Raw genomic sequence first — 16,994 nt, 5'->3', positions numbered from 1 at the left:
AAAAACAGTATAAATAAGCCAGTTTTAAATTTACAGACAAATCATTGCAAACTCCATATCGGCAATACCGTCCATATCAGAAACTGGAAAAGGAAATGTGATTGTGTATGATTGTGAAATATACTTAACTTGGTAATGAGGTAGATGGTGACAACTTTTTATGCACAGTTTAAATTCCTTTGTGTTCTAGAAGCAAAAGATGTGTATGCGCGCATATGCACACACCTTAGAGGGAACATTGACCACTACCACTGTGACTGTTATTAGAATCTCTGGTTTGTGGAAGACTTGAAAAAACAGCTTTCTCCAGTGATGTGCTTTAGGTAAATGAGAGTGGATATCAAACAAGAATATTGTCAGCTTCAGGCACAGATACCTTACCCAGTGCTGATACTGACTTTGAGAGTCCCTGAACTCTGATGTTTTTAATTACAATATTGTTTAATATGTGCAAATGGTTTTGACAAGAGGTGAGGGTCGGGTCAGGCTGCTCCACGATGTTTACTCTGCTCTTCACTGCACTGAGGCTGAGGGCCTGCTCCGGCTGCTCCAAGCTTTGTGTCCGACGACGCACTTTTTAAATGCTATTTGCTTACTTTTACTGTTGGCACGTTTTTTTTCGCTCTGCACATTGGATGTTTGTCAGTTTTTTTTTACATGGGTTCTTTTGTAGCTGCCTGTGAGGAAACGAATCTCAAGGTTGTATAATATATACATTCTTTGATAATAATTTTGTACTTTCAACTTCAATATCCTGAAAGCACAAACACGATTACACAGAAAACATTGCCATACTATAAGAGTTACCAGTTTGTACTCCTTCCCCTCCTCTCCACCTCCTTTTTGCCCTTTCTTTCCAGTCTTGATGACGGGCTTTGGCTGAAAGATCAACTGTTTATTCATTTCCTTTGATGCCGCCTGACCTGCTGAGTTCCTCCAGCATTTTGTGTATCCTGCTCTGGATTTCTAGGATCTGTAGAATCTCTTGCATTCAGGGGTGTTTAGAGTGGATAGGGAAAGGATGGACGCAGACCATGTGCATATAGAAGTATAAGTGGGAAAAGGAAAAGGAAAAGGTAAAGGCCTGAAACCTATTTACCTCCCAGGTTCTCACTTCATTCTCCTTCCCCAGCTACCCACCGTCCCCTTCACCTGACTCTTGTCTTCCTTCCCCTCCCTCTCCATATTCTTATTATAGCTTCTGCCCCCTTCCTTTCCAGTCCTGATGAAGGGTCTAGGCCTGAAACATTGACTCTTTATTCCTCTCTATAGATACAGCCTGGTGTGCTGAGCTTCCTCAGTATTTTGTGATTGTTCCTCTGGATTTCCAGCATTTGTAGAATTCTTTGTGTTTATGACATACAATAAAAAAACTTTTGTTTTTAAACACAATGCATAAACATTTGATTACACAATACCCTTTTGGACAAAGCAGAGATGAAGCAAATGATTTTTTATAAAAACACACCCACAAAGACAGTGATAGTTTAAAGGATAATTGAGATAGATGACTACACTGATGAGTTCACCAGGTTTTGGAAAATGAAGAGTTTTAAGAAGATTACAAATAGCTTTAAAATATTGGCAATTGATTTATTCTTTGTAATGATTGAAAAATCAATAAAAATCCACATCTATGTCACTTTTTTCCATCAAAGTAGGAATGGTGCCACTGTGAACAGGTTATTGGATTCTTCACAGGGGGAACTCCTCTCAACATCTCCAGTGGCCATAAAATTATATACTCAGTCTAAAATCAGAAATCTTCCACTAATTAATATTTGCACATTTTCCCTGCCTTTGCAGGTCTTGGGCATTTGGAAGATTGAATCCCAAATTTGAAATCATTAACAGTTACAAAATGATGGGGGAACTCAGCATCTATGGAAAGGAATAAATAGTTGACATTTTGGGTTGAGACTCTTCATCAGGATTTCAGCCCGAAGTATCACTGTTTATTCCCCTCCAGAGATACTGTCTGACCTGCTGAGTTCCTCCAGCATTTTGTATCAGCTATTCTGGGTTTCCAGCATCTGCAAAATCTCATGTTTCAGTCTTTAACAGTTTCTAGTTTCTGGGGCTCCAATCCCTCTACGCTTATAATAGATGCTCAACTACTTACTCTCTCCTGTCATCCTCCTTCATCAGGGTGATCATCCCCATAACAAAAAGATTCTCTTTTATCCTCACTCACTCGCAATAAAGACCGTAACCATGACAACTCATGCGAGTCAAAGCTATACCAGTTAGTTGAACGAAGAATGAACATTTTGTATTATTCTTACTCAGGCCTCTCATTCACCTATTTTTCTTTCTTTTGTAGCTTTTCCCACTTAAGTAGATGACATGTGGCATCTCCTCTACACTGGAGAAACCAAATGCAGATTGAGAGACCACTGTGGAAGATGCCTTTATTCAGACTGCAAGTGTGACCCTGAACTTTCAGTTTCCTGTCACTTTAACTTCATTCTTTTCCTACTGTCTTTGTTCCCCCACTCTGATCAAATAAGGCACAATCTAATGCAAGAAACAGTATCACAATGCTGCCTTCCACATTCAACATGGATTCAACAATTTCAGAAAATCAACCTATATAATGGTATATTTTACATATCCAAGATTCTGATTTTTTTTATATCTCTGTAAAGGAAATTTCAGACTTAGTCCATTCCCCCCCTCATTCGTGCATTTCCACAGCTTCTTGTCTTCTGCACTCTGGCTGATCTTTCACTGATCCTATTATAGTAACTAGTTTATAGATTTACTGAGTATGCCCACAGAAAAAAGAATCTCAGGGTTTTATGTGCTGACATATATGTACTCTGATAATAAAATTACTTTGAACTTACCTCAAATGTTAACATGCCATGTAACACTAGACCATGCTTAGGGCGAACAGCTTTCAAGTAGCATCAGCTGCATGTGTTTGTGTTCAAAAGCAAAAAATTTTGTCACGAATAGTTGGCAAGAAGTAAGCAGCAAGACAAATCAGAACTGCTTTGCTCACAGCGGTTTCAAGCATTCAGGCTTGGAGATGCCAGAAACTGCTGGGAGTGAAAAGGAAACTACTTTACTACTTCAACAAGTTAGAAACTATGAAGAATTTGAAGGTATCAGCAATCATCTTGAATGTTACAATGAAAATGAAGATTTGGAGCATGCAATTGTCAAAAGCATTGTGTGAAGGCAGTTCACTATCTGCACTAGGAGTCAGTGCTGACTTTGTTCTTTTATAGTCAAAAGAAGACCAAGCAATGAGTTCCTCCATTGATAAGTATTAGGAACTAATCCACAGTTTTATAGTACTGTAGTAGTGTTGATAGTGTTATAATTTGTTCTGTATTTTATTTAAATACATAAGTTATTACTCAATTTGTCTCTTTTGTACCTTTTTAACTATTTCCATGAAACTTTGGCTAATTAGGGCAGCTGCTTAATTGGGCCCAAATGTACTGGTCCTGATGTGTCCCAATTAACCGGAATCCACAGTATCTATCTTGACAGAAACACCCCTATATACAGTTAATTATCTAACAATGCACCATGTTTAATACTTAATAAGGGTAAGTGAAAGATAGGGATTAAACCGTAACTACAAGTCATGAGTACTATTTATTAATTACTCCGAGCTTGCAAACCACAATTTTGAACCCTATCATTTCACAGTGGTACTCATAGTCTTCTTCCAGCAGATGGCAGCCATGGTAAAAGAAAAACCTTGAAAACATTAAGTTCAAGTTATTAAACTGCATTTTCATTATTCTTTGTCCATTATAGAAAGGGAAATATAAAATATTGATAAGTATACATGTCACCAGATTGGTTTATGTAGAACGACGATTACTTTGTCACTACATCTCTTTATTTTGAAATTAGCAATTACATTTATTATCAGTGCACTTGCAGTGGAGTTTGGAATTAGTAGGTTTTAATATCACATATTGGTCAACTAAAGCAACACACACAATATATAAACATGAGAAAATCTGCAGATGCTGGAAATCCAGATTAACACACACAAAATGCTGGAAGGACTCAGCAGGTCAAACAGCATCTATGGAAATGAATAAACAGTTGAGACCCTTCTTCAGGACTGGAAAATAAGGAGGAAGAAGCCAAAATAAGAAGGACAGAGTATAAGTTAGAAGATGAGAGGTGAAGCTAGGTGGGAGGGGAGGGGGATGAAGTTCAAAGCTGGAAGGGGATGGGTGGAAACGGTAAAGGGCTGGAGAAGAAGAAATCTGATAACAGAGGAGAGGGGACTATAGCAGAAAGAAAAGGAGGAGGGACAGCAAGGGAAGGTGACAGGTAGACGAGGAGAAGAGAAGAGGTGGGGGCGGCAGAGTGGAGAATTGAAGAAAAGGAAATGGGAGGAGGAAAAACGCTGTCTGTTAAGAGTTTGTACGCTCTCCCATGACAATGTGGATTCCCCCCAGGTGCTCCAATTTCCTAGCATGGTCCAAAAACTTATCAATTGGTAAGTTGATTGGTCAATGTGACCTGTCCTGTGATTAAATAGGCAGTTGTTAGCCAGCATGTCTGCAAGGGCCAGAAGGGTCTCTGCTGCCCTGTACATCAATAAATCAATAAATAAAGCTGGAGAAATCTATGTTCATGCCATCAGATTGGAGGCTAAATTCAATCTTGTTCTTGTTCAAGTAACACACAAATATTTTACTGAGATGTAAATGGACAGCAACTTCATTGGGAACAGCAATTTTATTTTTGTCCTCTGCCAGTTAAGATGTGCAAAAGGGCAATGGCATTACTGTCCCAGCTTCATACATTGTTCAGATCAGTTTACAAGCATAAACTTGAAATAAAAAACGAGATTTCCCTGGCCCCCCACATCAAGATATACTCAAAACAAGGCAACGAACAGATGACGATGATTGAAGTGGAAGGTGAAATCGTAAGCTAAACCTGCAACTTGATCGTGCAGTCAAGCCTTCCTACATCAAGTCTTGCAACATCTGAGTTACTAATATTACTTCATTCATCATTCTAAATTTCTGATAACAAAGCAAGCTAAGCAAGCAAGTCAGAATCTTCCTGCCCTCCCTGACCTCTGCACAATGTCATTTTGGTCTGTGCATCTCCTAAGCAATGCATAAAAAAAAATCCACAATTAAAATTATACTTCCATTATTCTTATCTCACAAACTGGCAATCATCTCTAATACTGCTGCTCCTTAAAGCATAAAAATATAACCACAACTACACCATACATGCACAATTATCTTCTGGTCTACATTTTAAAGTTCAAAGTAAATTTATTATCAAAGTATATATAAGTCACCATATAAAACCATGAGATTCATTTTCTTGCAGACAATCATAGTTAATACAAGAAACACAACAGAATCAATAAAAAAAACAGGGCAGACAACAACCAATCTGCATAAACAAACTGAGCAAATACATAAATAAAGAGAAAGAAAATAAAAATAAATAAAAAGCAATAAATATTGAGAACATAAGAAAAAGATTCCTTGAAAGTGAGTCCAGTTCAGTGAAAAAGTTCAGTGATGGAGTGACTGAAGTCAAATGGTTGAGGGGTAATAACTGTTTCCGAACCTGGTGGCCAGGATCCCGAGACTCCTGTACTCTCTTCCTGATGGCAGCAGTGAGAAATGAGCATGGCCTGCGGTGGTGGGGTCCTTGAGAGAGAGCTCAGAGGAGGTTCAAGAGAATGCTTCCGGGAATAAAAGGGTTATCTCATGAGCATCGATTGAAGGCTCTCAGAGTGTACTCCCTGGAATTTAAAAGAATGAGGGGTGATCTCATTGAAACTTATCAAAAATTGAAAGGCTCAGATACAGGGGATGTGAAGAGGATGTTTTCTTTGGTTGGGGAGTCTAAAACCAGAGGGCACCACCCAAAAATAGAGGGATGTCCAATTAGAAAAGAGATGAAGAGGAATTTCTTTAGCTAGAGGGTGGTGAATTTGTGGAATATGTTGCCTAAGGCGGCTGTGTAAACCAGATAACTGGGTGTGTTTAAGGTGGAGTTTGATAGGTTCCTAATTAGTTGGGTGTGAGAGGTTACAGGGAGAAGGCAGGAGAAGGGGGTTGAGAGGGAAATGAATGGCAGAGCAGACTCGATGGGCTGAATGGCTAATTCGGCTCCTTTATCTTACAGTCTTGATGATGGATGCTGTTTTCCTGCTATAGTGTTCCCTGTAGATGTGCTCAATGGTGGGGAAGGCATAATGATGTATGTCTTTGCTTTAAATGTAAGTACATCAAGAGAAGGCTGGGGTGTGGGCTAAGGATGGGGAAAAAGGTTCAGCCATGATTGAATGGTGGAGCAAACTCAATGGGCCAAATGGCCTAATTCTGCTCTCTGTTTTATGGTTTTCTGGTAAATTACTTAGCTGAACTTCAAAGGAACTTTTCCCACAGCAATATCCTGCCCCATTATAAAATTCTCACCCAATTTGTGATCAAATAAGTTTGCTTTGGCATATACTACACATACTGTTAGTTTAACTTAGTTCAAAATGTTGTTATTCACAGATTGACATATTATATTGGTCTTTTAGTAAAAAGCAAAATACAACAAATCCTAAGCAACACACCCAAAATGGAGCAGGTCAGGCAGCATCTATGGAAAAGAGTATACAGTCGACGTTTTGGGCTGAGAACCTTCATCAGGACTGGAAAGGAAGAAGAGAAGTCAGGGTAAGTTGTTGAGGGGAAGGGAAGAGGAAGTACAAGCACTGGAGAAAGGAAAATCTGATAGGAGAGGACAGGAGACCATGGAAGGAAGGGAAGGAGTGGGATGGAGACAATTATCAGAAGTCCAAGAAATCAACGTTTATTTCATCAGGCTGGAATCTATCCAGATGGAATACAAGGTGTTGCTCCTCCAACCTAAATGTGGCCTCATCCTGGCAGTAGAGGAGGCCATGGACTGATATGTCAGAATGGGAATGTAAAGCAGAATTGAAACTGGTGGTCACCGGGAAGCCCCGTTTTTTAACAACCCGATTGGGAGCGTGGCAGACAATATTCTGCAGTTTTCCGAACTCTGATCTGCTGCTCTAAGTCAGCTCATCAGACACAGAGGGGAAGCCACAATATTTCATATGAGCATGCCTAATGAGAAAAGGTTGAGTGAAGAGCTTTTTTCTCCTTGGAGCAGCGGAGAAGAGGTGACCTGATAGAGGTGTACAAGATGATGAGAGGCACTGATTGTGTGGATAGTCAAGGCTTTCTCTCAGAGCTGAAGTGGCTAATACAAGGGGGCATAGTTTTAAGGTGCTTGGAAGTAGGTATAGAGGTAAGCTTTTCACACAGAAAGTGGTGGGCACTGCCAGCGAAGGTGGTAAAGGTGGATACAATAGGGTATTTTAAGAGACTCTCAGATAGGACATGGAGCTTAAAAATATATAGAGGGCTGTAGAGTAGGAAAATTCTAAGCAGTTTCTAAAGTAAGTTACATGGTCAGCACAACATTATGGGCCAAAGGGCCTGTAATATACTGTAGATGTCTATGTTTCTATGTTTGTATTCTGTGCACCTAATCTTCAGTCACTGGCAGATAAAAAGACAGAAAAACAAACAAATTGCCCATATGTTATTTTCTAAATAGTTGCTCAAAGATAAAGCATTTTCAATAACTCTATTAGATCTACTCCATTGCAAAATATGCTTAATTCATTCCAGTAAGTGGCGCCAACATACCGCGCAGTGCATTCAGAATTCTGTATTCACCTGGACCATTATGGGAAAGTTGATATCACTTAACAGAACCAAAATTGGGTAGAAAATTAATCAAAACATGGCTTAATGAACGAAAAACCATGATGCATTCAGAAAAAAATGTGTAAGGTAACTTCTAAAATAGAGCAGATTTATCCATACCTAGGGCAGAATTAGGCTATTTGGCCCATCAGAATCAGAACCAGGTTTATTATCACTGGCATGTGACGTGAAATTTGTTAACTTTGCAGTAACAGTTCAAAGCAATACATAATATAGAAGACAAAAATGAATAAATTACAGTATACATAATTGAATAGATTAAAAACATGCAAAAATCAGAAATACTGTATATTAAGAAAAAGTAAGGTAGTATCCAAGGGTTCAATGTCCATTTAGGAATCAGGTGGCAGCTGAGAAGAAGCTGTTCCTGAAGCGCTGACTGTGTGCCTTCAGGCTTCTGTACCTCCTACCTGATGGTAACAGTGAGAAAAGGGTATGCTCTGGGTGCTGGAGGTCCTTAATAATGACACTGCCTTTCTGAGACACTGCTCCCTGAAGGTGTCCTGGGTACTTTGTATTGAGTCTGCTCCGCCACTTCATCATGGCCGGTCCATTTGCCCTCTCAGCTCCCATCTTCTGACTTCTGCCCATATCCCTTCAAACCCTGACTAATCAAAGATCTATCAACCCCTGCCTTAAATATACCCAATGAAGTGGCTTCTACTGCCACCTGTGGCAACAATTTCCACAGATTCACCACTCTCTAGCTAAAGAAATTCCTCACTTTTTTAGTAAATGGACATCCCTCTATATTCTGAGGCTGTTTCCTCTAGTCTTACACTCCCCACTATAGGAAACATCCTCTCCACATCTACTCTATTGAGGCATTTCAACATTTGATACGTTTCAACGAGATTCCCCACTCTTTCTTCTGAATTCCAGTAATTATAGGCCCAGAGCCATCAAATGTTCCTCATATGACAAGCCTTTCAATCCCAGAGTCATTTTTGTGAACCTTCTTTGAACCCTCTCCAATATCAGCACATCTTTCTTAAACAGGGTCCAAAATGCTCACAATACTGCAAATGAGGCCTCGCCACTGCTCTATAAAGCCTTAACATTACATCCTGGAGTCCAAGATCAAACTTGATTCCAAATGAACCCAAGTAAATGCCTCAAGTTCAGGTCAATTATCAAAATTATCTGGCCCAAAGCTCATTTGGGGTTGTATTAGGATTTAATTTTATACCAAGTGATTTCTAAACCAGGAAAGATTCTGATTAACAATATCTTCCAAGGAAAGGCAAGCAGTTTCAACTTCATAAAACTCTAGTTGAACCACATATGTTGTATTGTGTACAGTTCTGCCATCTCACGATAGGAAGGATGTTGAGGCTTTGGAGAGGGTGCAGAAGAGGTTTACCAGGATGCTGCCTGGTTTAGAGGACATGAGAGGCTGAATAAACTTGGGTTGTTTTCTCTGGACCAGTGGAGGCTGAGGGGAGATCTGATAGAGGTTTATAAGATTATGAGAGGGATAGACAGAGTGGACAAAGAGTATCGGTTTCCCAGGGTAGAAATGTCTAATACCAGAGGGCATGCTTGAATGTGGGGGGGGGGGGGGGGTAGGTTCAAGAGAGATGTGAAGAGCAAGCGTTTTACTCAGAGAATCCTGGGTGCCTGGAATGTGCTGCCTGGTATGGTGACAGAGATAAATACATTAGAGGCTTTTCATGGACGTTTAGATGGGTGTGTGGATGTAAGGAAAGGATGGGATATGGACATTGTGTGGGTAGGAGGGATTAGTGTTCAGGTGTTTATGATTGGCTTTTTACCTGGTCTGGCTAACATAAATGGCCTATTCTATCTACACCAAAGCTGAAAATACCTCCAGTTGTACTTCATCTTAAAGAGACAAGAGGCAATAAATTTCTGATATGAAAGTAAAAGAAACTGCAGATGTTGGAAAGCTGAAATAAAAACAGAAAATGCTCCCTATGCTCAACAGTGATGAAATATCTGTGGAAAAATAAATCAAGTTAATGACTTATCAGAAAGAGCACAGATTCAGTCCTTTCCCCAGGTGTGGATAAAGGCTGTGGATCTGAGATCTACTTCTACTTTGCTTCTCATTCCACAAATATTGCTTGACCTGCTGAACCTTTCCAGCAGTTTTCTATTCTTATAGTAAATTCACTTCAGTTTGTCTGAGCTTGATTCAACTTGTTGTAATCTCTCTTTAGAGTTGTGAAGTCACAGGATCAAGCTTGATTCAGGATGGAAGCAGCATGTTAACAGGTTGGATATTGTCACATATAAAGGATGGTGTTCCTTCTTCAGAATATCGTCTTTTGATAACATGTTGCAACTTAATCTAACTATATAGGAAAACTTAAAACAGTGATTCTCAAATATTTCCCAAATCTCAGTTATTTGTTTTATTTAGTGATAACAGCGTGGAGCAGGCCCTTCCTACCCTTCAAGCCATGCTGCCCAGCAACCCCACAATCTTGATTAACTGCAGGACAATTTACAGTGACTGATTAACCTACCTGGTATGTATTTGGACCGTGAGAGGAAAGAGAGGAGCTGGAAGAAACCCACGCATTCCAAGGAGAGACCATACAGAAACTCTTTATGGAGGATGCCAGATGGAGGCAGCACAGTAGCGCAGTGGTTAGCATAACACATTACAGTACCAGCGATCTGGGTTCAATTCACACCGCTGTCTGTAAGAAGTTTGTACATTCTTCCTGTGAGCATGTGTGTTTCCTCCGAGTGCTCCAGTTTCCTCCCACAATCCAAAGATGCACTGGTTGGTATGTTAATTGGTTGGAAATTGTCCCATGATTAAGCTAGGGTTAAATTGGGGATTGCTGGGGGAGGGGTATGACTCGAAGGGCCCATTCTGCTCTGTATCTCAATAAATACAAAAACAGAAATCTGAACTCTGAAATGCCCCAAGCTCCAATTGCAATAAATATTGATTTAGTCAGCTGACTATTTTTCAATTTCCTGTTGACCACGCTAAACTTCTCTGTGCAGGACTCCTAAACCACTGGAGTTCAATGAGGAGTGGGAGGAGTTAAAATATGATTGGTTGATGCAAACAGATGAGGAAAAGTTACATTAGAAATAGTGGAAAGACAGGGATACCGGGGATTAAGGTAGGTCATTGTGGGCTGGGAAGGATAGGGTAATTGACAAGGAAGGGAAGTCAATACAGCACCTTTGACTGTGTGTCTTTGTTATCACTGAACATGCAGAGGTTACCCTGTGTATCAGTATCAAAGTTCAAAGCAAATTTTACTTTAGGCTAATATATGTCACCTTATACAATCCTGAGATTTATTTTACTGTGCGCAGACTCAGCAAATCTATTGGATAGTAACTAAAACAGGAACAATGAAAGATCAACCAGAGTGCAGAAGACAACAAACTGTGCGAATGCAAATATAAATAAATAGCAATAAATAATGAGAATGTGAGATAATGAGATAAAGGGTCCTTAAAGTTAGATCATCTCAATGATGGGGCAAGTGAGTAATATTATCCCCTTTTGTCCAAGAACCCGATAGTTGAGGGGTAATAACTGTTCTTGAGCCTGGTGGTGAGTCCTGAGGTTCTTGTACCTTCTACCTGATGGCAGCAGCGAGAAAAGAGCATGAGGTGGGTGGTGGGGTTCTCTGACGGATGCTGCTTTCCTCTGACAGATATGCTCAGTGGTTTAACCATGATGTACTGGGCTGAATCCACCACCTTTTGTAGGATTTTCCTTTCAAGGGTACAGATATCCCCCACTTTACGAAAGTTCGTTTCCACGCCACTTCGCTTTTATGAAAGACTTACATTGGTACCTGTTTTCGCTAACCGAAAGAAATACAAAGAAGATTTATACTTTTACCAAAAAAGGCACCTGCTTTAAACATGTGTTTACCCTGAGAAAGACTATCATGACCATGAAGCCTTGCATGGGCAGGTATGCGTGCATGCATGTACGTGCCAATTTTTTTCTACAAATCAGTTTTGGCTAAATCTTCCCAATTCTGGTAAGTAAAACTACACTGTACATACATTATTTCTACTTTATATAGGCTGTGTATTTATATCATTCCTGCTTTTACTATATGTTCATGTTATTTTAGGTTTTATGTGCTATTTGGTATGATTTGGTAGGTTATTTTTAGGGTCTGGGAATGCTCAAAATTTTTTCTCATATAAATTAATGGTAATTGCTTCTTCACTTTACGCCATTTTGGCTTACGAAAGGTTTCAGAGGAACACTGTACTTTCAGATAGCGGGGGAAACCTGTATTGGTGTTTCCATACCAGGTCATGATGCAACCAGTCAACACACTCTACACTACACATTTATAGCTTATCGAAGTTTCGGATGTCATGCCGAATTTCTACAGGCTCCTAAGGAAGCAGAGGTTCTGTCATGCTTTCTTCACAATTGAATTTACATGCTGGGTACAAGACAAATCCTCTGAAATAGTAACACCCAGGAATTTAAAGAGCAAGCAACAATTCCACCTTGCAGTATTCTGCTCCAACCTAAAAATGGCTTTTCAAATATAAAGATTTGTGTATCCTAGCCTAAAACACAACATGGAAATATTCAGTGAATGTCAGGAAATTCAATAATTCGAGTCAACATTTGGATCTCAGCCAAAAGCACCAGAAGCAGATTAACTGGACAGTTTCCTCACAATATTTGTGCAACCTTCAAAGGGTTATCATATTTGAGTAGACATTAAAATGTCATTAATTAACTGTGAAATACTCTTAGATGTCCTGATGAAATAGAAAGGCATGGAGCAAAACAAACTCTGTGAGCTTTCATTATGAAGAGTAAAAGATACTAAACACTCCATCCATTAACCAGAAAGTAACAGACCACAGTAATCACACAGCAATATCAGGAACTTCAGTCCAAGTTGGTTAAGGTTTGTTGTGCAGGCCTGTGACTGAGAAATGGTCAACGCTAAAATATTTATGTGTGGTCAGCAGGTTGGATCCAGCTTGAAGACGGTCCTATTTTTTAAATAGCTTTACTACAGAATCTCTAACTGAATATACTATTTTACCAAGCTTATGTCTATTTCAAGCTCTGCTCTAAGAAGAGATTATTAAGTGAACAGAAATTGTGATTCAAAAGCTCCTTAATAAAATAAAATATCCCTGTGACTACCAGGAACACTCAGACTGGATGCGGAGTATTACGCAATAGCACTGAGAACATTGAGTACATGCACATGGAAATCCAGCACAAATAATGGAAATAACACAGCAGTTCATAAACATCCCACCCATTTGATAAGGTGCCATTTACCAAGCTTCTTATCAAGTTACAGAAAGCTACGATTAATAGTGAAAGATTGTTTACTGGACTAGAGAAGTTTACAGTAGAGTTCTTCTGGATTAGTACTAGGATCAGTGAGCGCATTTCTAGATAATATACTATTGATTTGGACATGGGTTACAGGGCACACTTTCCAAATTTGCTGATGACATTATGTTTTTAGGGGCACGTAAACTGTGTGGAATATGGTAAAAGGCATCAAACTACCCTTGGATGCAACACGTTAGCATAGCAGTTAGAGTGAAGCTATTTCAGCTCGGGGCATTCTGGAGTTCAGAGTTCAATTACAGGGTCATTTGTAAGGAGTTTTTATATTCTTCCCATGATCCGTGTGTGTTTCCTCCCCCAGTCCAAGGATGTACCAATTAGTAGGTTAATTGGTCATTGTAAACTGTTGGTGATTAGGTTTATGTTAGGTTGAGTTATTCCCTAACCAAGCTACTCATTTTCCGAATGATTTCCAAGCTAATGTTAAATAGGTAGGTTGCTGGGTGGTGCAGCCATTGGGCCAGAAGGGCCTGTTCAGTGCATAATCTCTAAATAAATACCGAAATGGGCAAATAGTAAAGCTTCTGTCTCAAAGTGGTAGTTACTTGGGTTCAATCCTGAGAAACTGACGAGAATCTAGGGTTGGGTTCCTTCAAACAAATGGGTCTGTCAGATAATCCTGTATAGGTATGTAAATTCATGAAGGGTACACACAGAATAAGTAATGTTCCCACTGACAGAGGATTCTATAACTAAAGCAGAAAGAACTGCAGTGACTGGAAACACTTAAAAAGACATTTTGCAAAATATATGGTAACTCATCAGGTTCTAAAATGCACCGCTAGGGCTAAGCATGAAGGAAGTTTCAATTGTGGCATACAAAATTTAATGAGGCATTCATTTCAAGAGGATTGGATGTAAAAGCAAGGATGTAAAGGCCTAGATAAAGTGGACTTGGAGGGTATGTTTCCTATGGTGGTAGAGACTAGGACCAGAGGGCACAGCACCAAAATAACATGATATCTCTTTATAACAGAGATGAGGAGGAATTTCTTTAGCTAGAGGGTAGTGAATCCGTGGAATTCATTGGCACATATGATTGTGGAGGCCAAATCATTGGGTATATTTAAAGTCCACAGTGATAGGTTCTTGATTAGTCATTGTCCAAGATTACAGGGAAAAGTCAAGAAAATTAGGTTGAAAGTGAAAATAAATCAACCAACTCAATAATCTTATGGTCTTAAAATTACAGGCAACTCGCATATTACAGTTAACAGAACTTCCCTCACAGCGTTCACAAATGAATACCCAAAAAATTAGAGATAAGCAAAAACAATTTTGCAGAGTTTATGGACAAGACCTAAATAAATAAGCGCAATTTGTCAACTCACATTTCCTGTGAAGATGCAGCTTTACATTATAGCAAAGTGCAATATCCATAGTTTTCACCCCTGATATTCAGCTGGACACTTCCTAAGATGAGACACATATGTACCCTTGAAACTATTTTTGCATGAACAATATACCAGAGGTTGCATTTCCAGCTGTAACTCCCATTTCAGCCCACCGAAGGGAAGCTTGGACCAAATTACCTCAATCGATCTCTGGATCCCTCAAACTATCCATATCGGCAGGCTGACTCACCAGCCCACCCATCAACCATCCAAATTAATTGACTCAAACTTTTATTACCCAATATTCAAATTTGTTGGTCTTACATATGGCCACTCCCACCAAACAAGCTCCTCTCCACCACAGCACAAGCCTAATTTTCCTTTTGGTATTTGCACAATTTCTTGTCTTTTGCACTCTGGTTATCCACCCTGTTGGTGTGACTTTATTGGATTTATTGAGTAAGCCCACAAGAAAATGAATCTTAAGGCTCTATATGGTGATATACATGTATTTTGATAATAAATTTACTTTGAACTTTTTTGAATCATCAACTGAGGGTCAACATGACAAAAAGTTGTTCCCATCTGGCACCTAGAAAATACCGTTTAAGGTGCACAGACTGCTAAGCCAGGGATTCCCAACCTGGGATCCACGGACCCCTTGCTTAAACGGTATTGGTCCATGGTATAAAAAAGGTTGTACCCCTGTGCAAGGCAACCATAGAATTTTGTTTAGTATGTGATTAGAAGCTCTCTGCATTTTCTTTATATACTATTAAGATGGGGATAAACTTTATAACTTATGCAAGCATAACAATAATATTATTGATCTGACTTAACAAGGTCAGCTCCCAGATTACTGGTGTTTAAAAACGCAGCGCTTTGGAATGGTTGCAGCTGAATCAGAAGGAATCTTGTTCTTTTTGTGCAGCGATCCCAGCTTGCAGCTTGACTCCACACCTACTGCCTTTTGCAGTGCTCTATATTAAAAATATAAGATGAAAGAACTGTACAAAGCTTCAGCACATTTCACAAAATAGTGCACAATATAATGAACTCAAGTATAAATACTGTACTGTACAAAAGTCTTAGGCGCCCTAGATTTTTTATATGGCCTCCATAGAGCCCTGATCTCATCATCATCGAAGCTGTCTAGATTACCTAGAGAGACAGAAGCAAGCAAGACAGCCAAAGTCTGCAGAAGAACTCTGGCAAATTCTCCAAGATGCTTGGAACAACCTACCAACCGATTTCCTTACAGACTCCCTACAGACCAAAGCAAGGCCAAAGATTCCATTCCTGGTCTGTGCTGAATTTGCAATGCCTGACATGTTAATAATAAGGGAACTAAACTTTTTACTATTACTTGTAGATGAAGAATGGGAAATCGCTCAAGCTTATTACATTTGAGCATGCCAATTAAGGCAGGATACAGAAATGGTGGTAACGATGCAGTGCAGATTTTAGTATTACATAAACAATATTCTTTGAGAGATTTTTTGTCAATGTCCTTCTGCGGGATGCAAGGAGGAGGTGAGTCATGGCAGAGGCGGGATATCTGATTGATTTGAGTACCAGGCTGAATCGGAAAGGTCAGGTACAAGTCAAATCATGGTGGCAGTGTCTAAGGCCCAGCGCTGTCTGAGAGTGAGGAATGACCCAATGTTCGAACAATTTAAGTACCGGGCCAGATTGAAATGGTCATGTTGTCAGGACTGGAGGTGAGGGTCGGGCCGGCTCTTTCCATTGTTCCTCAACATTTACTTGGCTCTGCATTGAACTGAGGCTGTGACCTGCATCGGCTGCAGTAATGCCTGGCTTTGCATCTGTGCTCTTGTGATAGTTACTCAGCTCTGCGATGTACTGAGCCTGTGGTCTGTTCCTGCTGCAGTGATGCCTGGCTTCATGTCTTTCATAAAACTTCTGTTCTGAAAGTTATTTGCTTACTTTCATGGTTTGCACATTTTTTTTCTCCCTGTGTATTCTCAAAGTTGTATAATGTATACAAACGTTGATAATTAATATACTTCGACTTTGACTTGAGAGGTCAAAGGCAATTTAACTGGAGGATCCAAAATTACAGAAAAAAAGTTTAAACTGGATAGTTCATGAAACGAATTGTTAAGAATTCACTAGCCAAAATTGAATTGCTTCAGTGACATCATATGGTACCTACTCAATTAACTATCCAGTTATCCTCTGGAAAACATGAAGATACAAGCACCACATTAATTTTGGTTGCTATAGACCGATAAACTCCTTACAGTTTACAGAACGTAAACTCTATACAGTTGCTTGTAAAGAGTCTGTATGTTCTCCCCACAACCACGTACGTTGGTGCTCCAGTTTCCTCCCATAGTCCAAAAACGTACTGGTTGGTAGATTAATTGGTCACTGTAAATTGACCCATGATTAGGCTCAGATTAAATTAGGGGATTACTAGGTGGTATGGCTTGAAGGAGGGCCTACTCTGTGCCGCATCTCCATAAATAAATAAATAAATAGATAGATAGATAAATTGATAAATTGCTTGATATT

The 16,994-nt window shown here is 39.6% G+C and overlaps 1 protein-coding gene across 11 annotated transcripts in view; it reads right to left on the bottom strand.

Annotated features, from left to right (window-relative positions):
- fbrsl1 (fibrosin-like 1) overlaps window positions 1-16,994 on the bottom strand; it is a 1,000,035-nt gene that overhangs the window by 596,478 nt on the left and 386,563 nt on the right. The gene's annotated exons all lie outside the window — the stretch shown is intronic.

This window comes from Hypanus sabinus, chromosome 18, assembly GCF_030144855.1.
Source record: "Hypanus sabinus isolate sHypSab1 chromosome 18, sHypSab1.hap1, whole genome shotgun sequence".
Taxonomy (NCBI): domain Eukaryota; kingdom Metazoa; phylum Chordata; class Chondrichthyes; order Myliobatiformes; family Dasyatidae; genus Hypanus; species Hypanus sabinus.
The sequence above is the reverse complement of the archived record's forward strand: the minus strand, read 5'-3'. Positions and strand labels throughout refer to the sequence as shown.